We start from the raw sequence: 19,520 nt of genomic DNA, 5'->3' as shown, positions 1-19,520 counted from the left end.
GCACAGCCAGCGACACCAGGCTGATAACAACTTGTTTCTTAAATAACCACCCAGAAAGCAATCAGGCTCTGCTTAGATCAGTGCAAAAAAAATTTATAAAAATTAAATAAAATCAATTGCTGAAATTCCTTTGAGCAAGCTGGATTTTCTCTCCCTTCTCCCCCTGCCTCGTGTCCGCTGGGAAGAGCCAGGGTTTGTCCTCGCAAGGAGATGTCTGGAAATTGGATCTCGCTTTATTTGATCGTGGATTTGATCGACCCTCGCCCCCATAAGACATCGCCTTTTCTTTACTCTCTGGAATATAATGGATAGGGCTGGGAAGAACCGGAGCTGGCGGTGCCATAGCCCAGCAAACCCCAACGAAGCTCCAGCCTAACGGGCGGCCCGAGTGAAGCCCTGTTCAGCCCAGCCCAGCGTGCTGCTGGCGTTTTAGCCAGGTTAACAGCCCATGCTCGACCCAAACGGTGCCGTCAGCTCCTGTAAGAGCCGCTGCTCCCCGATGCCTCTGCTGAGACGGGGGGTTTTTTTATCCTCCTCTTCCTTTCCCGAGCCACACACCGCCGGCTCCATCACTCCCCATCCCCTTTTTCGCTCCCATCCCCAGCAACACGACTGGTTTTCTTCGGATGTGCACAGAGCAGTTTTTTTCCACCCTCTGATTCGGTAACCCATAGGTGAGGGGTGTAAAGAGGTGAAGATTTTAGGCTGGGAAGTGGAGAAACCCAGGGAAGGAAGAGGTTTAATAGCTGCCCTCTTTGCATTTTTTTTTTTAATAAATAAATATTTTATTTATAAATAAAAAATTTGCATTTGCTATTAAATTGCAAGCATTCCCTTGTAAAATAAATACTACTAAAAAAAAAATTCCCCATGCCTTTTCAACCTGAATTTTAGCCTCTTGCAGCTCTGCCTTTTGGCTGCGCAACCTTCCCCTCATGCGAAAGCGATGACCTGGTGGGAGAAGCAGAAACTAAATATCCTGGAACATTTTGAGCAGGACCCGTCTCCCTGCGATGAAGCCTCCTTGGCAGCCTCCGGCTTTAGCATTCGAGTGCTGGGGAACCCAGAGAGAAGCACGTGGGCCGTCAGCCGGCTCTTGGGACATTGAAGGAGACAGTAAGTGATGGAAATTGTTGGATAAAAAAATATTGCCGTTTGGATGGGGTGTCTGGCTCACTTGGGTTTTGCCTGGGTTTTAATTGCATGTGAATGCAGCGGCTGGTAAAAGCAACTCGATCGACAGCCCCGAGGGCTTCGGTCCCCTGGAAAGGCACAAAATGAGCCAGGCCAGTGCGGAGCGATGCTCCTTTCCTGGCCAAACACGGCCATCCAGACCACGAGGGTGGTTATTCCATTTTTTTTTTAATCATTAAGCATTCTCCCACAGCCCCATCTCATTGCCAAAGGCCGGATCCTTCCTCCAAGCATCCCACCCTAAAAAAAAAAACCAACCCAAAACGCTATTTTTGGCATGGAGCTGTCGTCCTCCTGTCCTTCCCATCCTCACAAGGGATGGACCCAGCCTGGAAAACTAGTTCCAAAGCCTCATCCCTGACATCCTTTGGGAGCAGCTTAAATCCAGGGCAGCGTATTGTGGGCAAGTCTCCTCCATCTGTCCTCGGTGGCCCCGATTTGGCACAAAAAAAAAAGATCCAAAAGGCAAAATTTCTCAGCTCCTCTCTCCTGACCTTTCCAGAAGAAGCCTGTGTACTAATTAGCCAAGTAATAATGTGGCGAGGATGCGATTCCTCATTAGCTTTTGAGAGATTCCCAGCTACATGACTGATATGCATCTACAAGAAAATTAAGTCGGGCGCGAGGGCTCCCTAATCAAGATTAATGAGGAAACAGGCAAAGAGCAACATGCGGCTCCCCCCTGCCCTTCACGGGGAGCTGAGCACCTCCCAAAATGGGGTGAATCCCAAACTGGGGGAATGCTCCTCAGCAAAGCGAGTTGATGGAGAAAGTCTCCATTATCCCTGGGATAACCTAAATTTTCCCTGTAGGTGGGAAAACTCTCCGTAATGCAGTCAGGACCTCACCTGGTCCCTGATGCCTGGATCCTGCACCATCCCTGGCGCTGGAAAATACTTGCTTATAGTTAAAATAAGAAGTTAACTTGTGCGGTGAAGGATGATGCAGAGGGTGCTCATCTCTGGTCCTCCATCTGCAAAACCCCGTTGCTTAATGAGCTAAAGCAACATCAATGAACATCACATCCCTCAGCATCCCAGTGCCCGCATCCCACGGTCCCTACTGCAGAGCCACCGGGAGGGAGCGGAGCTATTTCCCGCCTGGAAAGCTAAGCCTCCTCTTCTCCCATCTGCTTCCCCATTACCAAAGCCATGGTGCGAAGGGGTAATTGGCCTCAGATCATTCCCATTAGCATTACCCTTGGCTAATTACCCCTGTTTGAAAACGTGCCCTGCCGTGGCCCTCCCATCCATCCCAGTTTTAAGCCTCAATGGCTTAAAACCTGGGGCAAAACTGAATCGAGTCACAGGTGCCTGGCTTCAAATAATCCATTTTTCTCCTCACAAGCAGTTTTCCATCAAAAATAGAAACACCAGCAGTCAAAAAGCAAAAAGCCATCATCATGGGATGACCCAACACGCTGCCTTTAACCCAAAACATTTTCCTACACCGCAGTAGCCCAAGCTCTGCCTTTTCCCACCCACAACATCTATTTTTCAACAATAAAACCCCACTGAAAAATGAAACAACCGTGTTTCCACAACGCAGCTCTTCTGGAATTCCTGCCACAGGTTTTTCTTAGCAAAGCAGCTGGAGCCAAAGCGCTGTTTCCCTGGTTAAAAAAATCTCCTTGCATTTATTTTTAGCCTACCATTGAGTGCCAAACGCCCTCAACTGAGCCTGCTCTGGCCAGGTAACGTGAAGCATCCAAGCCCTGTGATGCAGGAGGGAACTGAAGTGATTTTCTCAATACTTTTCTCCTCCTTTGACAAGCCGAGTGGTAGAAAACCACAAGGAGCAAAGGAGCATCATCACGTTAGCAAGGGGCTTTTCAGAGCACACGCGCCGTAATTAATAAACTATAATCGATACACTGACAACATCAATGCAGAAGGGCAGGAGCAAACCCCAGAGCCCCCGAACCCACAGCCTAAATGTGCATAAATGTGATTTTAGCCCCAAATCTCTCAAAATCAAGGTATTATTATTATTATTCCACCCCGCCTTTTGCTTCAGCTCCACCATGCATTGACTAACCCCCAGGGCTGCTCTTTGGGGCCATCATTATTCCATTATTATTTCTAATAATAGTTATAAATCTATGCCGGTGGCTAATACATTTTAAAAGTCCTTATTTCATTCATCTCCACACTAAAATGGGATCCTCTAACTAAATAGATGGCCACATGAGAGGGAGAAACGTCCCTTCTATATGGGCAAAATTCAGAATGTAAGTCCCCATACGTTCAGCCCTGCCCTGCCCCCGAGCCTGGGAGGCAATGTTAAGGCTGGATTTACTGTTTTCCACCAAAATGAAGTTCTGGGGGAATTAAACCCCCCCTCATTTTTAAAAAACATTGCAGTATTTCCTGCTTGTCAGTCACTCAGGGAGAGGTTTGGGGCTTGAATGTTGTGTTTTTCGAAAAATGGGGAGTATTTTCAAAGGATTAATGTGGTCTTTCTCTCTGCGTAAATGGAAGGTTTTAGTTTTTTCAGCTAGAAAAAAACATTTCATTACAGAAATCCCTTCGCTTCTGCCTTAAACCCCCCCAAAACTGATACAATTCAGCTGCCTTTGAGACCAAGCATCTCAGCAGCTCACATTTCCCCCCCCCCAAACCCATGATTTGCCAGAAACCTGAATATTTTCTTCCTAGAATAACCTTTGTCCCCACAATTATTTGCTGCATTTGGGGGCTGTGCATTGCCCGGCATACCCAACACTCCTACAGCATCTCCAAGTTGTAAGGGGAAAAAAAAAATATATTTTTTTTGAACACCAACCACCATTGGAAATCATTTGCTTTTTCCATAGGATGTCCCTCGCAAAAAACACCTCGATCAGCTCACAGCCCTAAATTCCCTCCAAACACCTCCAGGAAGCATCTCCCATCACTAAATGAATCCTCCTAGGAGATATATAAATATAAAAGCGCACATGCACAGATATATATACATATAAGACGTTTGAGCGGACGTCTTCGCAGCTGTATAAATAGGCTGATGACAGCCACGGGGTGGATATAAATAAGATTAAAAGTTGTAGGCACCCTTTCCCTGACATTTTTCCCCCCTTCCATCCCCACACATCTTGCGGAGGGGATGGAAAATACCTTCTCCAGCCTCCTCCAAACCCCATTTTTGCATCAAAACAACATTGTTTGCAAATAGGTGGGTTAAATCAGGACCAGCCTTGTGGTTTTTTTCTTTTTTTTACCTAGGCTGGTGGGAGTTACATCCATCCTCATCTTCACCAAACTAATTGCAGTTGAACAATGCTAGATACAGACAAAAATACTCCTTTTCCCCCCTTTTCACCAATATTCCCTGTTCCAAATATCCCCACTAATGGCCAATTGGGGCCCCTCAGCCTCGGAAATGTGTTAAAAAAAAGCATTAAGCAACAATTGCAGGATCTTTTTCTGATGCTGGCAGCCATGTTGAGCGCTCACTTGAACTTTCCCCCCCCCATAGGATGGCTAGAAAAAAAGAAAACTACTATAAAAATGAGCAAGCAGAGAAATAAGAGCAGAGCGTGGCCATCGCCCACCTCCCACGTCATCCCTGGACAGGGGGCCACGGTGTGGGGTGATGCTCAAATCCTGGCTGCCTTCTGAGCATCTCACCCCCACGGTGACCAATGGATGGGGCACTGCACGGGTGTCACTGTGCCCGTCCTTTCAGCTCCATCCCTCTTTCAAGCCCTTGCAAACCCAGAGCAAGCCCTCTTTCAGCACGAGCTGTGTTGGCAGCGACCAAACCCAGAGCAGCACCCTCTGCTCCACCAGCAGGTTGCAAGAAAACCACCCTGAAAGCTCAGAGTTTTGCAAAAACAGCTGGTCTGCATCCCCACTGCCTTCTTTCTGAGCGTCCCTCCCTGCATAAATAACGGCGGATTTGCAACGAAGTATCCCTCCCTGCAAAAATAAGGGGGGGGTTGCAACAGAGCATCCCCCCAGCAAACAAATAATGGGGGGTTTGCAATGAGGCATCCCTCCCTGCACATAAAACGGAGGGTTTGCAATGAAGCATCCCCCCAGCAAACAAATAACGAGGGGTTTGCAACAGAGTATCCCCCTGTTGAACAAACAATGGGGAGTTTGCAAAGGAGCATCACCTTGGTGAACAAGTAATGGGAGGGGGTGGGTGCAACACGGCATCCCCCTAACAAACAAATAATGGGGAGTCTGCGATGGAGCATCCTCCCATCAAACAAATAACAGAGGGTTCGCAGCAGAGCATCCCCCTGGTGAACAAATAATGGGGTGTTCACTAGCAATACCCTATGCACGGAGTGAGAAGAGGGAGGGAATAACCCACCACCCACCCCTGAGCTGAGCTTGTCACCGTCTTTAGTGACTGGAACAAATCCAAAGTGTCGACCGAGACCGTGTTAAGCATTCAGGGAGACAAATGCCAGGCCCGAGAATAAAGATCGGCTGCTCCCGTTTATTTCCATAAGGCAATAATAACCCGCGCCTTTGCTTTATGAAGTCAAATTTGTTACGGCGGATGAGCTGTAAAAAATTGTGGAGTTGGGGGGGGGGGGGAGGAGGAAAAAATAGAGGCTATAAATAAATTTGTAATTTTAACATGCATTACCATGTAATTGAGAGGGTAAAGGATGGAGCCGGCGCTGGGTCGGAGCTACCTATGGGCTCCCATGGGTTTTTTGGCTGAGCTACGAGCCCCTGGGGTCTGCTCCTGTTCTAGTCGGATGGTGGCTTTGGCCAGGCATGGAGGAGCCCAGAAAAGAGCAGGAAAAGGGGGTAAATAATAATTCCTTGTTGCAACAAGGCATGGCAAACGATTAGCAAGGAAGAAGAGCCAAACAGCCCAGCCTCAAAGCTCCTGCACTGATGAGGAAGGTCAATTTGGGATTTAAACATAGATATCTAGAATCTGTGGGCTGAGGAATAACTGCTAATTTATCTTCAATATATATCAAGGGCTCCAGGAGAGCAGTCCGCCCTCGGATGGGCATCAGGGGACTGACTTCTGCTTGGGAGCAGGGCTTGAAGCGCTGACATGGGGATGTTGGGGCTAAAATGGGACCAGCGCATGGATGCAGCATCCTTTGGGATGGAGGCATCACAGGGAGGAGGGACAATGGGTCCCAAGTGTTTGCAAAGCCCCAGCCTGGTTCTGCAGAGCTGGCCCCTTGGCAGTTGTTAAAAAAAACTATAAATCTCCACGTCTTGATGGTCAGGGCCACTCTCAGAGGGGAAATTTTCAGTGCAAAGCTGGACAAACACAGCTGCTGTTCCACACAATATGGAAAACCCTTCCAAGCATCTTGCCAGCCCGAAATCCAACCCATGCACTGTGTTTCCAACCTCAAGCAACAGCAACAGACAGACAGACAGGACAAACGCCTTTTAAAAGCAGAGGGCACCTCCCCACTGGCTCAGGGCTGCTGCACGTGGCCATAAGCCACAGGGATTTTAATATATTTTGCTAAAATACATTTTGGGAGCATCCGCCCCATTGCAGCTTTGCGCACATGGCTGCAGGCTTTGCCAACGGAGCGAACGGTGACCCAGGGAGCGCGCAGGTCTCCCTCCCGTCATGTTGCCCACCTTCCTATTCCTTCTTTTTTCCAGTATTTTTCCAGAGCCTTTTTCCCTTCAGGTAGCAACGATGCCAGGGTCAGCAGAACCCAGCCCCACTGCCATCCTAGGCACAGAGATTGCTGATTTATTAACCATCATTATCGCTTGCTTGCAAAAGGCTGTCAGGTCTTTTTTGTGTCTGGTCTTGCTCTGCCATGCTTGAGCTTACTGAATTTCGGGGGGCTGGTCCAGGGCTTCTTCAGCACAGGCTGGGGTTTTACAGGTTAATAGGACAATATATATATATATGTAAAAAAATGGAAAAATCACTTAATAAAAGGGCTGTGTCTTGGGGAATAGGGTGGGTTCATACCCTGAGTGGTGTTTCCCTCCCAGATGGGGACCGAGGAGGGATGCTGATGGCAGCAGGAGCCTTTCCAGCTCCGCCTGCATCCCCGTGTGACCTCAACTCCTCCGCGGATGCCCTAAACCTTGGGAAAAGCCATGGCTGGGAAGGCAGGGCTCACCGGGACCCAGCCAAACGCGATCAGACAGGTCCCCTCCAGCCCTCTCCCGTCTCCCTGGCACAGCAGGAGCAGGGGGCTGGCTGCCTCCTACCTCCCCCCTCCCTGTAGCAAGGCAAATACATCCCTGATCCATTTGCAGAGGGATTTCCACAGCGGAGGGGCTCGTCTGGAGACAATCCTGGCTGGCACTGGGGCGAGCAGCTTTCCGACACTTCTCACCGCCCAGCTCCACAGGAGCAAACAGCGGCCGACGCCTGTTTAAACAGAGATGCCGTCGGGTGCATCGCCTGGCTGTTTACACTCCTGCAAAAGCAATATCACCCAAGCCTCTCTCAGCTGTCATCTTGTTTCACATCTCATCTGTGCCTCCTAAATTCTCTTTGCATCCCATACGACGAGGTTTGCTTCCCTCTGCAGCATTCCTCCCAGCAGCCGTAACCTGAAGGGATTGCCCAGGTCACTCAGCCTGACCTTTGTCAAGAGGAAAATTGCATTTCTTCCAATAAATTCACTGCAATCCCTACGCACCTCTGCTCCAAGTCATCCTCTGTGCTAACACCACCGGGACAGACCTACACCAGCTGCATCATCCAGACCTTCCTCCTCCTCACTCACTTCCAACATCCCTCTACCAGCTTTGCTTTCACTCAGCTTTACCTCCCCAGCGCATAAATCTGCAGGTTTGAAGCAACTATAAATTTTTTACATATTGTCAAGGGAGCTCTTACAATGTCTGTATCACCTTGGGCACATAAGATGTTTTGTGGAGCGGGGAACATCCATCCATCTCAGAGAAGAGTGTGTGTTTTCTGCTCTAGATGCTGACTTTAAGCACTGTCCATCACCCAGCAAGAAATACAGATAACAGACAGCACACGCCAATGCAAACAGGTGAAATTCAGGCACTGGGGAAGTTTTCAGCCAAGTTTTCCTTTTATTTCCACATTTGAGGCTCCTTCCCAGAGGTGTAAATGGGATTTGCTTGTTTGCATGCTTTCCATCCCTCCCAACAGCACTGTATTTGCTTTCTGCCTTGGAAGAAAGGTGAATTATGCAAGCTCTCCCAGCGGCCAGGTTAGCAAGTGCTACTGCAAGCAGGTGAGCAAAAAAACCCTCTGGTTTGACCCAAATTGAAGACATGTAGGTCGATTCCTCAACATCCAGGTAAGGAAGACAAGCCCGTGATGGGTCTTGTAGCATCACTTTAAGTGTAATACGTTCCTGGTGGTGAGGGATGGGTGAAGGAAAAGGAAAGGATGCTTTTTGGCTCAAAAGCCTCAAAATGGGGGTTTTGAGGTGACTGACCAAGCCAGCCCCAAATTTCAGGTTTTGGGCACAAGAAGCAGTCACACAAGATGAGCTTTCTTAGAGAAAATGGGTTAAAACAAGCAATGCTAAATACCTTACGGGACAGCTTGTTGCTTTACTGAGACCAAAGCAAAAATGAAATAAAAGTAAGCTTTTTTGGTCAAGCCCAAGAGAACTCAGCAGTTCATCGCTGCTGCACCAGAATATAGGAACGGCTGCCAAATTTGGGGGAAAAAAATATCCAATCCTCCCACCCCAGGGGCTGCCCGTCGCCTTTGCTTGTGGCAGATGTAAAAGCAGCCGGAGGACGAGCTCAGATGCAAAGCATCCGCGTGGCAGGCGTCAAAAATTCACTGAGATGAATCACGCTCTGATCTCCAAGAGCATCCCATCACCGCAGGTGCTCTTCTTCATTAAGACCATGTTAAGCAACACATTTTGAGCACAGCACAGGTCTTTTGAGCTTAAAAACACGACCCCGAGTGTTTTCCCCACTGCCTGTCTACACCTGCTCTGACTCCAAACGACTCCTTTGGGAGCACCAGGATAGTTTCGCTGCTCGAGGTTTAGCAGAAAAGGGAAAATAATGGAGAAAAAGCAAGATCCTGACTCCTCAGGCACCTCTGCCTATTTTATCTTTAACATTTTTTACTGTGCTTTTCTGTGGTGGGTTTCCCCCTCCTCCCACCGCTGCTTCACCTCCCAGCATCGTGAGCGAGATGAGCAATGTGACTTGTGTATCCTACTAAAAGATATTTAATAAATATGCAAATCACTCCCCGCATCTCCTCGGGCAGGTGAGGTGTGCGAATAGGCTGTAGTTAAGTATTAAATCCAGCCACCGCCAAGTACCTGGAGAAGAGCAGAATAAACCAGAGCTGAAGTTTGCATGGAAACAGGGTAAAGAAACGCATCTGATGGCAGCAGGGAAGCTTTTCTCATTGAAAAACAAATCCAACACACCGTGCCATAGCACTCACCAGTCCAGATTGAAGTGAGCTGGAAAAGAAAACAGCTAAAACCGCAGCATATAGTCTCATTACAGGCCAGATGTGTGAAATTTTTGTTTCATCAAGACAAGTTTTCCCCACTGGGTTTTTGCAGCATCTTACAGCCCCCGACTCCTCTTCCAGTACCACCAGTGCCTGCTTCCTCATCTTTACCCTATTCCGTATTTCCCAGGCCCATAATAACCTTCCTACCAGGCTCTTCTCTTGGATAAATAAGTCTAATCTTTGTAATCGCTCTTCAGCGTTTTTCCAAGGCAGGCAGGCTTTATAAATGCTTCCCCCAAGGAATAAATCACTATTTCCCCCCCCAACCGCAGGCTAGCCAAAATAAATACAACACCAAGCAAGCCTCAAGATGGGAACAGGCAGGCAAGCATTTGTTGGTGTCTTATGCCACGCTCTTGAGCACACTATGGTTTTCCCCTATTTTTCACCCAGACCCTCCCAAATCCACAGAAAACTGTCATCCCTGTAGAGGGCAGGAATAGGAGAACAGCTCAGATTTGAAGCAACACCATCGATTTACCGGGTTATTCCATACCACCATTGCTGCGCTCGGTATTTTTGCCTTCTAAAGTGTTAGATTTGGGCAGGAGTTGTAAGAAAACCCACTGTAAACACCCGACTTTCCAGCCGAAGAACTTTGCAAGCGTGATCCAAGTGCCTTTTTATTCCCCTTTTCTTTGAAAGCGCTGAGCGTTCCCCTTGCCAGCTACCTGCCCGCACACAAAACCATGCCAGATGGCCCATCGCTGCCTGCTGCCAGCTCCTGCCCATCCCTGCCGGTGCTGGGGAGTGGACCCATGGGGCCATGCTCCTGCCATATTGCTCCTATGGGAGCAAATGCTAAAAAAACCCCACAAACCCACCCTAAATCCTCTAGAAAATCACAGAGGTAGCGATGCTTTATATAGGGGTGGAAATGCATCCATGCATCGGAGCCAGTGGCCAGCTGGGAGAAGCAATGTTGTGTGTCACACAGGGCTCGGAGACTAAAAATGACCTTGAAAAAGAGCCAGACCTTTCCAGGGAGATGCAACAGTGATGCCAGGACAGGAGGGGTTTGGTCGATTGGATGCACAACTCGGCATCAGCTCAAGCCGTGGTGTCGGCAGCCAAATATTGCAAGTGAAGATGTATAGGGTTGGCCTTAAACGGTGCAGAAGGGCAGCCAGGTCCTGTACATCTCCCCCATCAACCAGAGAAACCAGCAGTAATCTGGGTTTTTGTAGAGCAAAAATAAATTTAAAAAAAGAAAAATAAGAAAATCGTCTAACAAAATATAATGAATAATAATTTTGGCGCTGCTTGAAGCTTTCACTCCTCTGCTGGCCCCGGCAAAAAGGGAGCAGGAGCGCTGTGTTCCCTGGCGCTTCGGAGCAAACCCAGCAATAATAAATCAAAGCCAACCACCACAACCCGCCGCGAAGCAACGAGGAGGCAAAAGGGAAAGAGCATGACCCAGCTCGCGTGGGGAAAACGCCAGGAAGGGATGGGAGCCAGGTGCTTTGCTCCAGCTCAAGGCAATAGCTGACAGAGAATTCTGCTTTTTAAGGTTTTTTTAGTTGTTTTTTTTTTTTTTGTTGGTTGGGGTTTTTTTTGTTTTGTTTTTTTTTTAGCCTTTCAGAGGAGACCTTGCCCTCCTCGGGCTGTTTTACAGCAAGCCTGTCTCCATTCCGGGCACATCCACAACCCTGCCCGGCACACGACTATTTTCTTTGGAGACCTGACCTTGGCCTGTAATGGGCAGATTTACAAGGAGGAAAAGTACCTTGAGGAATTTGCAGAAAACTGACTTTTAGCAAGGAGGCATCTTGTTTTCCTTTTGCTTTCTCCATTTATGAGTTCTTTGGAGATTTGGCTAGACATCTGCTTGCGAAGGGGCAGCTTTTGGGGATGTTGCAACATGACAGTGAGCAAAGAGTCACCGGCAATGTCTGACCCAGATCCTTTCTGCTCCTTTACACCAGCGATGGGATCCCTTCAAGATAAACCTCCCAAGAGGATTTCCAGCTAAAGAAGTAGGGAGGGGGAAGCGTTACTACGGCTGGAAGAGGTCAGGATGAAAGACTGAGCAAAAAGCAAGAGAGAAGCAGTAGAATTTTAATGATATTTACTTTATTCACAAAGGGAAGAAAAAAAAAAACCCCAACAAACCAACAAAAAACCACCAAAAACTCAAAACCTTGGGTTTGTGCATCAAAGTGCCTGGCTGTAATGCTGCCAGGAGAAGGCGGCTGGAAAAAGGCCACGAAAGGAGCTGCCCCTTTGCATTCCGGCTCTGTGCATGAGTTACAGTGCGATTCCCGAGGACGCTGGGCTTATCGCTCCTGATAAGCCTCTTTTGATAGGTCTGGCAGTGAGATGCGAGAAAGCAGTAATTAAATTTTCATGCGGAAGAAGGTTTCTGCTTTGCGCTCGCGTTGGGAGAAGTCATCAGAAATGTCAGGGTGGGCCAGCGACGGGGGGATTGCAATTGTATTTAGGGCAAGGCAGTAATACTAGAAAAAAAGTAACACTTTTCAGCTCAGAAAGCAAGCACAGACCTGGGAGCACCTTCTCCCCCCCAGTATTAATTGAACTGCCACCTTTTTACCCACTAAACACATACAGACAACCTGAGAAGTTCACAAGTGGTGCAAAGAGACTCGTAGTTAGGTAGTAAAGCCAACTCATACCTGGAAATCAGCTTGGAGGGGTGGATAAACCCAAAACGACCTTGGAAATGGGTCTGCTTAAGATTTCCAACCCCTCTAGAGAAGCTCAAGTCCACCAAGGACATGGGCAAGCAAGGGGACATAGTGACCTAGATGCTCCAAGAAGCTTTCCCTGTGGTCAACCCACCAAAGCCACTACTTGGATGAGCCTCCACCAATACCTGACACTGCCAAATTTTGTGGGTGACCTTCAAAGAGTTGCTGTCATGGCTGGTCCAGGTCCAGCCACCCCAAATCCCGGGGGGAAGCTTCTTTTCCCAAAGCACAAAGAAGAAAACGAGGTTGCCAGACACGGGGAGGCCAACACGAGAAGAGCATCGTTTCCTCCCAGAATGAAACACAGCCCCAACAAGTGCTTTTTAGCTCCAAAGAGATGAAAAGCAGTGGAGGAAAAGCTATTTCAGGTGGAAGATGCAATGTGATGCCCTACTTAGGCAGGTGCTTCATCAGCCAGAGGAAAGGACTTGACTTGTGTCTATTTTATGAGGTCTTTTTCTCCATTCTGCCGAGTGCTTGGCTGTCTCGAGGCTCCAGACTTCCAGTCGTTAGAGGCAGTTATCTCTATGCAATTTAATTAAAGTCTAGTGTTTAATGACACAACGTGCTGCTAATTATTTTTCACTGGTTGTCAGGAGGTTTTTTTTTTTTTTATTGGTGGTTGCAAAGCAAAATTTAATTACAGCAAAGAAAGCACAGGGGTACTGTCTTGAGGGCTTTTGGAAACAAAGAGGCTTGGGTGGGCAAGGGGTGCATTCGGCTCTGCTCAACAAGGACTATGAACAAGAAATATTGTCTGGGGAAAATCACCACCACGTAAAGATGAGAAATGGGGTCCTGAGGGACACCCCTGGGTTGGTCCACTCTTGGCCAACGTGGTCGTGGAGACACATGAAGAAGCTGGCATGTAGATGCAGCCTAAATTTGCACCTCTTCTCGGAGATGTGGTCTATGGAGGTGCCATACCGTGGCAGCAAGCAGGGGTTTTGGGGGGAAGCAGAGCTTATGGGATGCAAACAGGTTGAGTCACTCCAACTCATAGCGTGAAAACTGGAGACAGATTGAGTTTGCTCATGCAAGATGAGACTCCTTGGGTCACCACCATAAAATACTGACTTTTCTCCTTAAAATAGCTTCTGACACAGCAAGTCAAGTCTTTCAAGCTGTCTTTTTTTTTGGGGGGGGGTGGGAGTGGGGAGAATCTATTTACAACTCAATGCATTTCCTCTTTCAAGCCAAATTATTCCCCGTTGGAGCCTTCGTTGTTCATACTCTACCAAACGTGTTCACCAGCAATTTTAGTGCTCCACAGTTTCGCCTCATCAGCAGAAGAGGGATTTGGGAATCCTGTTTTCCCCTCCCTGCCTCCAAGCCTTTGTCTGCTGGGAGATTTCCCCTCTCTAAGCCTCAGTTTCCCTGTAAAGTCGAGATAATGACACACATTTATTTTGCAAATTGCTTTGATCTCTACTGTTGAAGGGTGTTCTGCAAGACTTAATTACATGTGTCACCACCAGCCTTTGCTGCACACATTAAAGTATCTTAAGCCGCCTAGCAATGCAGAGGAGATCCGTGCAGAGAGAATTAAATGTGCAATATGCTCATCTGAGAGCAGAGTTTTGCAGTTTTGAAGAGGGCTGGTGAAGTTTTGCCGCTGATAAGTAGCTTTGAGGAACTCCCCAGCATTTTTGCATACGTTATTATAGGGTTTTTTTCTTCGATATTAAAATACATCTGCTTGGCACTGCACTTGGCAGTGGGTCTAGAAGCAAGAATCTTTTCTAGCAAGATGCAGACAGGTCCCATTTTGCTGCAAATAAACCCAACTTTCGAATGCAAAAGCCCCACTGGAAATTGTTATTTTCTTGAGATCTTTGAAACACCTACGCACTCAGATGGCACAAGTGGCGCGTGATACACCCGATAATTATAGCTGGTCAAAACATAGAATTTCAGTCCCAGGAGAAGTTCTGACATACTGAAATTTGCAGGTTTGTTCCAGCTGATGGAGAAGACATCATTGCAAAACTGCCCACAGACATGGGGGTGGTTTCTGTTTTGGAGCATCACCTCCAGAAAAGGCTGGGTGATGTTACAAAACACTTTTGGTGGAGCTTTAGTATTTCATTAACGCGTGATGTGGTAGCGGCCGAGACATTAGAACTCTTGCAAAAGCATAAAACAGTCATTAAATACCCCAAACCCTCAATGATTGCGGGGAAGAACCTGCAGCAAGCCAAGCTGGATGATGCATTTCCTCAGCAGCACGACCTTGACGAGATGAATATTGCAAAGACATCCAATATCATTTGCATCCTTCTGCCCACGACTTTCCTCCTCATCAGCCATCTGCTACCCTTGAAGGGCTCATGCTCTTTGGGGAGAGGTTTAGTTTCCAAGGCCGGAAACAGCAAGATGAGCTGCAGTAAGAGCAGCAAAAAATCCAGGAAGAATTCGGAGGTCAAGCATGGAGCCGACCCAAAGTGCTCCAAACACCCTCTTCCTAAGGGCTTGCTGCAGCCTTTGCACACACAATGGCAAAGACAAAGAGACAAGAAGGGAAAAAGACCAAAATGAAGAAAGAAAAAAAAAAAAAAAAGGGGGGGGGGAGGGGTTGGGGGGAGAAGAAAGAAGGGAAGAGAAAAGCAAAATGCTTCCCAGGGAAAAGCATCCCATCCCCAGTTCCCACCAGCACGGCAGTGGGCAGGTTAGCGAGCGGCAGCAGCAAAGTCTGGGCAAGAGCCACCGGTGCAATTATTTTGGGAAGAGGAGCGTGGCTTGAGAAGCTCGTTGCCATCCTTTGCAGATCTTTAATGAACCTTTAAACATGCCAAAAAAAACCCAAAAAAACAACTCACCCAAAAAAACAACCAACAACAAAGCGAAAGGGAAGTGAAAAGCTCTCATTAAGGCTTTTGGCAGATCTGATTAGTGGTTTTAAAGCCCTAAACAACCGCTTAATTGGTAAATCCTCCAGTAGCCAAGGAAAAGAAAGGGCCAGGCACAAAAGCGGACTGTTTTCCTTGTTGTTGGAGAACTGCTCCCTTCCTCCCCGGGGAGAGGGCAGGGCTGGGTGATGGCATTGCCAAGAAAAATCAAATATCCCGCAGAAATTCCCCTCTTCCCCCTTTAAACCTGCTCTCTCTGTAAAGCATTGCATCAAACTTTGCATTTCCCCACCTCACCCAGCCAAGATGCTTCATAGGGCACCAACAGAAAGGGCAACGAGCAGGGACCTCGCCTAAACCCAGGTCATTAGCGCTCAGCAGTAATTTGGGTTGATGCTGAAGGCTGTGGCCGCATCCCTGGCCACACCTGCAAACAACCCCTCACTGCTCGGTTCAGGTTTTGTTCCCAGCTCGGAAAAACTTCAGGATAAAGTAAAATCCTAACAAAACCCAAACAGAAACAGCCAAGCCGCAGCCGTGCGGGATGGACGGCCAGCTCAAAGCCATCCTTCCGCACCTCTCCCTTCGGAGAGCGCCGCTGCTTTTTTTTCCCCTCTTCAGCTTTGGTAACCTGGAAAAAAGCAAACTTCTCCCAGGCGGCTGAACAAATCCCTCATGCTGTGACTCAGCCGGCAGCGCGATGAAGCTGCTCTCCCACACACGCCCCATGCACCCTGGCACGCTGTGAGCTCGCCCCATTTCCCTGGGGCTGGCTCCATGTTTTGGCATTCTCTTTGCAACTTCCACACTCTGCAGCAAGAGCTGGGGCTACCAGCAGCGGTGTGAAAGTTGGGCTGGGGCTGTCGTTCCCTGGAAAAGTGGGGTTTGCAATAGGGCTCCCTGTCCCCCTCCTGCCTCCCTCCAAAATCACTGCAAGGCTGCAACAACCTCCCGTGCCCAGGGATCTGTTGCAGTGGGGTTTTCACACCGCCTCCCACATGGTGCAAGCACCGCTGGCTTTTATTTCCCTAATTCATCATCCGCTTTGCTATTTCAGCTTCACTTCACTGTCGCCATCCTTCACAGGCCTATTCCCAGCTTGGGTTCTGCAAGAGAGATGCCATCATCACAACTAAAACCATCTTTAGTTGGGATGATGCTCGCACCAGCATCCCTAAGACCCAGGTACCCCCAGGCTGCTGCTGGACCACAACTGACTGGAGCAGCAGCAAAGCACTGCGGCCGAGCATAGCCCCGTGTCTCTCCTCCTCCACTTGCCCTAAAACAATTCCATGCAAACTGTGCTCTGAAGAATTTGGGACCCCCAGCCTCCTCCCTGCCTCCTGCTACCTCAGTGCCTTGCTGCCTTCCTTTGCTGGCATCTGTAACGTTGCACCAGGGATTAATTTGGCCCTGTGCCTTCATTTCCATCCTTGGCCTTGAATGTCCTTTGAGCTCCTCTTAAAAAGAGATTGATTAATATGAAATTACTCAAAGTCCTTTTAGCCAGCGCTGGTTTTGACACCGAGAAGGAAAGGGTAGGATGACGGCACCCAAGTCAAACATTTGCCAAATTAATTCCTCTGCTAAAAATTGTTTCAGATTTTAAGTATTATTTTTTTTTAATCCATCATGCAGTAATTCCCTAATTAGCTTGGCATTGCCTGGGTGACGACACACTGATCTGATTTATGAAGAGGGAAAATATTTTAGGTAAATGCCTTTTTACACACATCCCAACACAAAGGGGAAGGAAAAAACCCAACCGGGTGCGGGAGACCTCCAAAAGCTAAGAAATGTCTCTTAACTGCACGAGAGCATGGAGTTAGAGGGAATTTGGTCTCGGGGACCCAAAAGCACGCAGGGGTGGGATGTGGGCAGGATGGGCAGCAGTGCTAGTGCCCGCTGGCTGCTGGCCACAGCCTTGGGAAATGGCATTAGGGCCACTGCTGCGCTGCTGCCAACGCATTGATGCTCCATTTAGGATCAAGGCTCGTTGATCCCTCATCTCTGAGTAACTAATTCAAGCTCCCGGGGGGTGGTGGTGGTTTGCTTTTGTTTGGGTTTTATTTCTTTATTTTTTATTATTATTATAGATAATGGGTATGAATTTTCCCACACTTGGAAATGTTCCCATTACTGGCAGAATTCTGCACCCCCACTGGTGCAATGAAAGTGTCAGGGCTCAGCGCCCCATCTCCCCTCTGGGTCTGCATCGCTGCCCTTTGCTCCCGGCAGAGCATCATCACTGCCAAGGGCTCGGTGCTGAGAAAACCGAAGCCTCAAAACCCAGAGAGCCCAAACCACAGCTCCTGAAAACACTGAATCAGCACAGCGCCTTTCCCCTGCACCACTTGCTCTCAATTTTGCTCAGGTTAATTAAAGGAGGCAGAAAATCCTATCTTTGGTGGTCTCAAATTTACAGTAACACATGTCCTGTCATCGCCTCAGTGCAAATTGATTGCTTTGCCCTTACAAAACCAAAAGAACCCCGAATTTCCTGCAAAACGTTTCCTCTTCTGCTTTTCCACGTCAGCGCTGTTAACCGCACCCCTTCCCCTTGGTTTCCTGGGCACAGATCTGGAGGGATCATCCCACACCAGGGAAAGCCAACCCTACCCCAGGACACACACTAAATTGGAAGCAATCTCCCCCAAAAACTTCCCTGCAGCATTCAGCTGCTCGCCGAGGAGCATCCCCCTCCCACAGCCATCCCTTTGCACTGGTGGGTGAAGCCATTCCCACCTTATCAAGCACTTTGGCACGCAAGGTATTATATAATCCCACAATATTAAGATTTTTCCAGCCCCCATAGGATGCCTAGAAATAAAAGAAGGGAGGGGAATAATCCCACTGCAGCCTGGTGATGGACATATCCATCCCTTACACCCACGTGCAGCTAAAAAACCCTGGGGGAAGAGAAGGGGCGCCCGTGTTTGGCTTGAATTTAGCCCAACACCTTAAATAAGCCCCCCAGGATTTCACCACCATGCACCAGGTAAAGAGCAGCCCCCCAGAACTCTTCGAGCTTGGGGTCAGCTGCCTTTTTGCTCCCCAAACCAAGGCTGCATTGTCCGCCCTGCTCAGGAGGTGTATCTGATGAGCAGGGGAAAAGAAACCCAAAACAAAACACCCAAACCCTCTCCACTGGTCCTTCCAGAGCCAAAAAAACCTCACTCTGAACCCCAAAAGTCACCATTTGAACCCCAAACCACCTCAGCATTGGCATGCAAGTTGGTGGAGAGGCCACAAGAGAGAACGGATGGATTCAAAGAGGAAATAAAAGATGGATTGGGGGAGGGAAAAAAAAAAGAAAAAAAAAAAAGAAGATGCTTTGGCTCAGGGAGAGTAAGGGGAGATGGGAGGAGGATGCTGAGGAACACTTGGAAGTTCAATTTTGCATAAATTGGGGCTGAGCTGAGCCAAGCCTGCAGGGACACGCTTGAACATTGCTCTGCGGCACACGTCTTTGCTATGGACAGCAAAACTGCCTTTATCCCGCCCCACTCCTTGCATTTCTTTGGGATTCATCCATTTCAAATTGAAATCTGTAAATAGCCTTTTCTTTCCCCCCACAGCCACCCCCTCCCCCCTCCTCCTAAGCTGCTTTAATTTCCTAAAAAAGATGTATTCCGGCTACTTTGACTCCTGTTACTGATGATCCTGGCTCGGGAATTGCCACCAGAGGATTTGCTCTCCTTTCATTGCTCCACAAATGCGGTGGGCAAAAGGGACTGGTGGAGGTGAAGAAATCCTTCAGCCTTTCCAAAATCCTGCCTTTCCACAACTTCCCAACATTCCCCCCATCACCGAGACCTCAGAAGTGGTTGCAGTCATCCATCAGGCAGTGATTTCCCCAGTCTTCCCCCAATATCTGCTTTTATATATTATTTCTGGCAATAGTAGAACAACAAAAACTGGGGTAAAAAAAAAATATTTAAAAAAATATCACATTTTAAAAGCAAAGTGTTAAGGCAAGGAGGCTAAAACGCAGCCAGCCCTAGCAAATCCTGTTAATAAAGATTGAATTTTGTCCTTAATGGGATTAAAAAAAAAAAAAAAAAAAAAGAGGGAGGGAGGGAGGGAAAAAAACATATAGATAATGGAGAGAAAATAATTGGGTGGTGTAAATTTTGTGTTTAATCCAAATTTTGGGATAAATATGTCCTCGTGTGGACACTGGTGGCTTCTTCCTGAAGCCCAGCTTTTTCCCAGGAGGATGGGACCAGGGGAGCAGTTTCTCCTCAGGATATTGATAAATGCTTCTGCCCCAAATCAGAAGGGACTATTAGAGATAGATAGATAGATAGATATATCTATATATAAT

The sequence above is a fragment of the Falco rusticolus genome, chromosome 3 (assembly GCF_015220075.1).
Source record: "Falco rusticolus isolate bFalRus1 chromosome 3, bFalRus1.pri, whole genome shotgun sequence".
NCBI classification, from domain to species: Eukaryota; Metazoa; Chordata; class Aves; order Falconiformes; family Falconidae; genus Falco; species Falco rusticolus.
Note: the sequence above shows the minus strand (reverse complement) of the source record.